At 40.2% G+C, this 8,369-nt stretch overlaps 1 long non-coding RNA gene across 1 annotated transcript; it reads left to right on the forward strand.

Moving 5' to 3' along the window:
• Window positions 1–623: 623 nt before the first annotated feature.
• LOC132874685 (uncharacterized) lies at window positions 624–7,333 on the forward strand. Its single transcript, XR_009651692.1, has 3 exons — window positions 624–770; window positions 3,153–3,279; window positions 7,094–7,333. It is a non-coding gene; the product is annotated as an uncharacterized LOC132874685 (long non-coding RNA).
• The last annotated feature ends 1,036 nt before the right edge of the window (window positions 7,334–8,369 follow it).

Raw genomic sequence — 8,369 nt, forward strand, 5'->3', positions numbered from 1 at the left:
GTGTATGAGCCGTTTACTCTTATTAGGAAGAAATGGAGGCGGCACGGTGGTGTAGTGGTTAGCGCTGTCGCCTCACAGCAAGAAGGTCCTGGGTTCGAGCCCCGGGGCCGGCGAGGGCCTTTCTGTGCGGAGTTTGCATGTTCTCCCCGTGTCCGCGTGGGTTTCCTCCGGGTGCTCCGGTTTCCCCCACAGTCCAAAGACATGCAGGTTAGGTTAACTGGTGACTCTAAATTGACCGTAGGTGTGAATGTGAGTGTGAATGGTTGTCTGTGTCTATGTGTCAGCCCTGTGATGACCTGGCGACTTGTCCAGGGTGTACCCCGCCTCTCACCCATAGTCAGCTGGGATAGGCTCCAGCTTGCCTGCGACCCTGTAGAAGGATAAAGCGGCTAGAGATGATGAGATGAGATGAGGAAGAAATGGAGCGCGTCTCAATCGCCATCAAGCGGCGTGTAAAAAGTTCACAGCGCTGTATGAGATAACCCAGACATCCAACACACACACCTGGGCGATTGCTCAACGCAAACGCACATGTTCGAGAATCTTAAAAGTACTGCTTGTTTTCACCACCACTTTGCGCGCGCTCGTCATTCACCTTATCGCGATAACATCATCACGCGCGATTTCAAAAGAAAGAGTGACGACGTGCGTGCCTTTCTCCTCGCGCGCTCGCGCTGCATTTCCGTGTTTCCGTCTGCCTGAGGCGTTTAGCTGGTTAAAGCAGCTGGGATGCACCAGCATGGCTTCCCCGGTGATATTTTGCTCCTGTGGTAAGTAAGTTCTGCTTGAAATTACACTCGAGTTGATGTCAGAACTTGAATGATTTACATTTAAGCACCACAAGTCTGTCAGATATGGAGATATCTGAAAAAAAGTGTCCTTTTTCTGTTTTACGGCTTTCCTTGTGAGATGGCAACAGTGGTTATCTAAAGTAATGCCCAGTTTGCGGTTTTGTTTTATTTTTAATTTAGTCACGGCGATGGAAAACACACCATTATGTTTTATAGCATAATTGAGTACCTTTAGTTATTGTCCTGCTTAACTGTTAAATCTAATGAGTTTAATCTGAACAATAACTCAGAAATTAGGACTAATCAATTTAGACCTGTTCTGTCACTGGACAGCTGAAAAACTGTGACTCAGATAAATAGACAAAATATTACACACATATATTTTAATAAGCTTCATGATATAAATCTGTACAGAGTTGTGTGTGTGTGGAATTTATTTAACAGTAAAAGGAGTCCCTGGTCTGATTTAGACATGGTTTTGGAGTCAAAATAATGTTCTAGTTCAGCAGACTTCAATAAATTCCAACTTCGCTATGTTTCTTACCCTTACCTTACTAACAAAGATTATTCCACATGTCCATTTTAAATCTGTCATAACAAATCATGTTGCCAAACATGTAAGCAACCCAGTGTTCATATCCCTTGATTTCATTCCCAAATCCCAATCTTACCACAGCGTTATTCCCAGATTTGAATGAACACATTCAGTATTGAATTCACATGCACTATGTCCTGTCAGACATGTATAAACGCTGTCAGTGTTAACTCAGTTTTGCTTCTTCCAAAACACAATTCAAATCAAACGCTGTTCAGAAGCCAGAGATGCATGTTAATCTGAAAGGAAGCATCGAAACGCATACCACCGAAGCAGAACGCTGACTGGAGATAATGGCGACATTGTGCACTAATGACTTTGCCAAAGGTGGGGTATTACTAGGCCTGTCAAAGCAAAGCACCTGAGGAGACACAGGGGCCTGAGGCTGCTGCCGCTTCCTCTTGGCCTGCAATTTAGTTTAAAGAACGAGCTCCTCAATTATTTACACTTCAAGAGGTCAAAGGTTAGGCAGCAGAGCTTGGTGAGTGGGCACCTTGCGCCTGCTGCACGCTCCAGTTCGTGGAAGTTGATGCAGTTGCATCCATACAGATGCACGTTATTTTTACATGCATCTATACAGAGCAGGGAGACATTGGATCAAACCCAAAAAAACTTCCATCCAGAAAATTAGTTCTAAATGAGTGCTAGTTTTGTTCACTCTGCAATGGAAAAATAAATAAAGATGATGTGCCTAAAGTTTCTAATGACCGCTGAGACAAAATGGCTGCTATATATTTATATATCATAGGAGTCTTAGTTATGCTATAATTACTTGTCTAATTTTATGAGGTTGACGTGGAGAGACATCAACTCCACCTTGGCTAGATGAAAGCAGATAGACATAATATTTCTGCCAGAAGTTCAAAATACATCTGCAGCAGAACGTCATTCAAAGTGCTGCTAATTGTTTAGACGGGGTGTGCAAGTAGAATCCTTGTGGTAAGTAGGCGGAAACGCTCTCTTTTTAACATTCCACTTTAAACACCCCAAATTTGAGGATGTAATACTTGCTGTCAGTTGTGTTGGTCTGTATCACATCATCTGGAATGTCTTTAATATGAGCACACCACAAATGTCTCTTTAACATAAACCCGAGTGCAGCGAGAGAGCAAGCAAGTTAGGAGGATTTAGGCAAAGCATTACAGCCCGTAGGCATGTGGCCACATAATTTCAAAATTCCCAACACTTCCTCTGTGTGCCATCATGGCGATTCTCAATAGCCCACATAAAAGGCACAACCATCCCAGGCCTTTTGCACTGATTGACCATCTTTGAAAATGAGGCCATGTTCTATATCAGGGCTCTTGACGACATAACTAGCCTTTTAATATTCAGAGGAAGTACTGGGGGTCAGGGAGCTCACAGACGCTTGACCCTGTGGGTTCAGAGGGCATAGTGCCAAGGGGCGGAGAGAAAGTCCTAATCATTTAGATATCTGTTACACACACAGGGGAAAGCCAATCTGTTTGTTCCAAATATTACGTGCAAAGGCTGGCCTAGTAAATACTAAGGCAAATTATAATAGAGTGAGTTTTGAGTTGCATTTGAATTACCATTACTAACATGTCTGCCAAAATGACAGATAATTTAAAACAGCTGATCACTGGTTTGTGTTAGTAAGCTATGGAATTATGAATTTTGGCTAATACTTTAATGATATGCTTAGAATTATGGTATGAGGCTTATTTAAGAGGCTGATTTTAGTGGAAATTTAAATGTCCTAAAATGATTCAGGTTGCTTTTTTTTCTGTCCTTTTCTGTCACAGAAACCGTCTTACCCCTGGTCGATTAAATTGCCGCTTGCTTGAGTGTGTCTGAAAATGAGTCCCTTGAAGGCTATCTCAGACACTTGCTGATGCGTGGCGTGGCATCGAGTTTCATCTAAATACCCGGGTAAATGTGAGGCTTATGCACAGAAACAAAGCCATGTCCTTCAGAAGCAATTTTCATCTCATACTGCCACATGTAAACGGAGTAATTGTAGTTGTGAAACTTGCAGCACCAGCTGACTACAACCCTGCATGCTTTGAGAGATGCAGTGAATTGCAGTCTTTAGTTGGAGTAGAGATGTAATTTTCATGTAGTTCGGCTGGTTGCACTGGTACGTCACATGAAGGCTTGGACGGAACACTGTTTTAGTTCTTAGTTACTAAAAAATAAATTAAAGTCGAGGTCGTAGCTGCAGTGCAAAAGTCTTAGGCACTTTTTTTTTAAGTACAAACTTTATATACTTTTAATTTTATGACTTCTACATTATGGAACCAGTACAAAAACACTTTAGATTTCTAAACATTAGTTTTCCAGCACAAAATTAAATGTTACAGAAAAATTTTTGTATGTCAGTAAAGAAAGCAGTATATTACATAACAGACCACTTTTCAGACAAAAACATAATGAAGGCTGCTGGGTTTGCTGCAAAAATAAGAAGGAAGTGTGACAAAGTGTCCAGAAGAACTGTGTCTGATTCTGTAAGATGCTCGGTAAAACTTGCAGCTTATTTCCGTATAAAACTGCGCTGACTGTACCTGAGACTACTATTTTATTTATTTATTTAAGCAAAGGGTCGTCTCGCACCAAATATTGCCTTTTTTTTCCATGCATCACTGCTTACTGATGTTTATGGTATTTTTTTTTAAAATGTAGAAACATTTAATTTCATTATTTTTGAAGGCACCTTTGCTCTACAGCATTTCATTGCATGTGCCTAAGGCCCTGTCCACATGGCAATGGATTCAGGTGAATCTGATAAAATTGTTTATCGTTTCGGCCTGGCGTCCACACGGCACCGGCGTTTTGGGTGCCCCAAAACGAAATCTTTTGAGAACGGGTTCCAGAGTGGAAAAATCTGGCAACGGCGCCGTTGCGAAGTCGTCTGGATGAGTAGAACAAGGGACCACAATGGAAACAAGTTTTTATGCTTTTTTGTGTTATCCCTGCCACACCTGTACTGTTTTTATTGTATGTTTATGGCTAAATAAACACAAACAAACAAACAACGGATTTGTTTACGATGACGTCACAACCACATGACTGTCAGTGCTTCACGCCGGGTAGAAGTGTAACGAACTCGATGCGAGTTGTCAACAAATCCTATAACTTGGTTCATGAAACGCGCTTACAAAATATTTTCACTATGAATATTTATTGTGTAATGGTGCAAAGTGAGAGAGAGAGAGAATAGCCCTTAGGGCAGAGTCTTTAGTCCAAACACTGTGGAAGCAGTACCAAACCGCGCACCGCCCGTGCGCTTTCCAAAAACAAAAACAATCCCGCCAGCAAAAATAGGAAAAAAAAAAGGAGCGATCTCGCCTTCAGATGTTGGTTTAAGTCCAACAATACATTCCTCAAAAAGGGCGTAGAAGAACAAAGTAATCCATCAACGTGTAGCATTCAATTTATTCCGGACCATTAAAGAATTCTGGAGGATATCAGAATGTTGGCGTACCGGCTTCCATCTACCCCCGCTCATTCCTCTCTCTCTCTCCATCTACCCCCGCTCATTCCTTTTTCCATGTCTTTCGTTTTATGCTACTGATTAATAATCAAAACTTTATGTGGCTGATGCTACAGAAGAAGGGGTTTATGTGCATGCGTCTACTACTTCTATTGTTCTGGTGTCTCCAATGGGACCGTCTTACAGCGCACGTAGAGGTGTGGCATGTGTATTGCATCGTTTTCAGCAAGTGTTGCGTTGCCATATGTGCCTGATATTTTACTGATCCGTTGCCCATGTGAACGCGATATTTAAAAAAAAAAAATCTTGTTGCCGTTGTCGTGTGGATGTAGCCTAAGACTTTTGCACAGTACTGTACTTCATTAATAATTGTAGATGTTTCTTAAAATAAAATAAACTCACTGGAATAGTATACAATGTTTTTGAGAAGAATTACTTTTTTGGATAGAAGTCCTTCATTATGTTCACCATTCTCAAAATAACCATGGCTAATTTACCCACTAAGGACTACTTATTCAGATTAACTCTTGAGAATGCTTGTGTTATTTAAAATGCTACTTCTACCCTGAAGTTACAGCTAGAAGTGTTTCCTTATGAACACAGGGATTGCTTACATAGAAAATGGCTGGTTTCATATGTATGGTTAAAAAAACCAGATGTTTGCATTTGGAAGCTTCAAGCCTAAATTTGTAGCATTTGCTATTTGGTCTGTTTACAGAGATCTAAAAAGTTGAGATTATAGGTGTTTATTCATGTCAGAAGGATGTGATCATGCTGCAGTGTGAAAGGCTTCACAACCGTGCACATGAATGGAGGTCAGGAGTTTAGAGACTTAATATGGAAAACTGGTTGGCTAATGGAACTGCAGATATGATTCATAAAATTTCCACGCAAATCTTTCTCCATGCTCGAGTACTTTGAACGTGAAAACCTCTTTAGAGTGAAGTGTGTAAATCTAGCCTTTTTACATGCCCTAATCATTTTAAGAAGGTGTTTTTATGCAGTTGTATACATAGTGGATAGTTTGATAGCAATGGAAATAAATGGAAAAAAGAGTGGAGCACAGCTGTTAACTGACTGCTCATTTTAAAAGGGCAGTCAAATGCTGCATTGTCCAAATGTATCAAGTATCAATCCTGTAGATCCTTTCTACAAACAAAACAATTGGCGGTTATACTGTGAAAAGAGTTATGAATTTAACTATTGTCGAATATGTAAATTTTTCTTTCTTTTAGAATGAATGGGGTACTTGGTTACTCACTAACCAGTTCAACAACACACTAAACTAAACAGCTCACACATTTTCCTTAGGCAGGCAGACAGTTGTATTGGTGGTTATTAATGTAATAAAATCATTACAGGGTTGTCAGCGAAGATGTTTTGGTGGAAATCAAGTAATTAATGCTGAAGTGTCACTTTCCATGTTATTCTAATGTCAGTGAAATGTGTGTTGAGCAACTGCTTTCTCAAATGTCTACTTGCCTGCGTTCTGAACTCAATGAAATAACTATTATACTCCTCTTACATGGCAAATTTAGAAAGAATAACAAGTCTGAATGAAGGCCACCTATTGGTTGGCAAACATGCAAACACACACACAACTGGGAGTACTATAAGTGGTCTAGCAAGGGGCCCATGCTCATTCCGTCCCTCCTGCATCCTCAACAGTCAGCTCATAGCAAAATTAAATGGCTTTATCACAAACTAAAGCCTTGAAGCACTGAAAGGAAAAAAAAAGCCATCAAGCTGAGGAGTACCTATAAAACCTGACTTATGGTGGTCATTTAGAGACACGTATTCAGACTTTCTGGTGCAATTAAAGCATCCTTCGGCCAGCGCTTTTGGCCACATCACTGAGGGTTGCGTTAATAGCACATCTGTGAGTGCTACCATACAAGCACGCATACAAGAGCAATGAGATCAGCTCACACATGACACACAGCAGGCCTCGTTCATGGTGCTCCGATTCTGCACAATTATGAACCCACTTGCCCCCCTTCAAGGAACTCATCATTAATTCCTCCCAGGCAAATGGGTCAGTTTAAACTCCACAAACTTCAGCAGGTATGAACTGTATTATTTTAAATTTTCAGGCCAAAAGAGAAGTAATACTGACTGAATTGCTCTTGTTATAATCACTTTATGTGAGCAATTATACTTTAATAGGCTGTATATTTCATTTTCACTAAGTACTCAAGCTGCACTAAGCCAGCAGTGATCCTTAACTCACTTTTTTTCTTCTTTCCTTTGTAGGGAAGCCCTGGTCTAATGTTTTTAATCAGTGATGCTAGGCAGAGGGAATTTCCTGCAAGAACTGGGGCCACCTGCTGTTTCCAACAGAGCAAACAGCACCTAACTAACTAACCAACCAACTGTCTGTCTTGTCTATCTTGTCTTTTTGTCTATGTATTTTAAAAAATACAACCCCAAAACAGAAAAAGTTGGGATGGGATGGAAAATGCAAATAAAAAAAAGAAAGCAGTGACTTCGAAATTTACTTTGACTTGCATTTCATTGCAGACAGTATGATCCCATGATATTTCATGTTTTATCTGGTCAACTTCATTTCATTTGTTAAAACACATCCATTCCTGCATTTCAGGCCTGTAATGCTTTCCAGAAAAAAGTTGGCAATTTAGGGCTACTAATGAGGTAAAACAAATAATGATGTGATTTGAAACAGGTGATGTCAACAGATGATTATAATCATGATTTGGTACAAAATCAGTATCAAGGAAAGGCGGAGTCTTTGAAGAGCAGAGAGGGGCCGAAAATCTCCAGTTTGTCAACAAACGTGTGAGAAAATTATTGAAATGTTTTTAAAAACAATGTTCCTTAAAGAAAAAGCGATTTGGATATTTCACCCTCTATTGTGCATATCATTAAATGATTCAAGGAATCTGGAGGAATTTCAGTGTGTAAAGGGCAAGGGCACAAGCTTAAGCTGAACACCTGTAATCTCTGATCCCTCAGACGGTATTACATCAAGAACATCATTCATCTATAGCCAGGCTTGTAGTACTCGAGTCTGACTCATGCCCTAATTTTAAGGACTCGTGACTTGACTTGGACTTGAGCACTGATGACTCGGACTTGGACTCATGCATTAACTGCATTCGGACTCGTAAATTGGAGACGAGGACTCAGATTTTTTTTCTTTATTTTTTATAACATGCCATAATAATTTGACAAGATTTATATCTCCATTAATTTTTATACTAATTTCGTGCAAGAGAATGCACATTCAAGTCAAGTTTATTTGTATAGCGCTTTTAACAATAAACATTGTCACAAAGCAGCTTTACAGAATTTGAATGACTTAAAATATGAGCTAATTTTATCCCTAATCTATCCCCAACGAGCACGCCTGTGGCGACGGTGGCAAGGGAAAAACTCCCTCAGACAACATGAGGAAGAAACCTCAAGAGGAACCAGACTCAAGAGGGAACCCATCCCCATCCAGGCAACAACAGACAGCATGACTATAACATTAACAGTCCTAACATAAAGTCAGCTTCATTAGGGGTGT

This window comes from Neoarius graeffei, chromosome 26, assembly GCF_027579695.1.
Source record: "Neoarius graeffei isolate fNeoGra1 chromosome 26, fNeoGra1.pri, whole genome shotgun sequence".
In the NCBI taxonomy this organism is placed as follows: domain Eukaryota; kingdom Metazoa; phylum Chordata; class Actinopteri; order Siluriformes; family Ariidae; genus Neoarius; species Neoarius graeffei.